We start from the raw sequence: 498 nt of genomic DNA on the forward strand, positions 1-498 counted from the left end.
CCATATCCCAGCTACTTTCCAAGCCAGCCAGTCCCTCTAGGGCCATGTCCGTATCCAGGGCCGTTTGGAATCACAGCGCAGCCTGCAGTTTTTCTGCCCGCCGCTCCACTGGCCAATCCAGTGCCGGATTACTTGGCCTACTCCATCTTCATCACGGTGTGCTGCTGCTTACCTCTGGGCATTGCTGCGCTGATTTTCTCCTGCTCTGTAAGTATATTAGTTTTATTTATTTTCTTTAACATTTAGCCTACACAACCATTAAACATAACATTGCATCACATGTTTGTAGAGTTTAATGTGGTAATCAGCAAAAGTTAATGATGTGTTAAACACGTGTTGTTTATCTTGACACCTTTAATGGGCAAAGAAAAAAGGGAAAATGATTCCTTATTGTTTTATGATCTTGATTCTTGACACTTTAATGGGCACAGGAAAAATATTATTAATTATTTTTATTACTTTTTTATTTCTCACTTTTTTATTTCTCACAAACTCCTT

The sequence above is a fragment of the Garra rufa genome, chromosome 9 (genome assembly GCF_049309525.1).
Source record: "Garra rufa chromosome 9, GarRuf1.0, whole genome shotgun sequence".
Taxonomy (NCBI): Eukaryota; Metazoa; Chordata; class Actinopteri; order Cypriniformes; family Cyprinidae; genus Garra; species Garra rufa.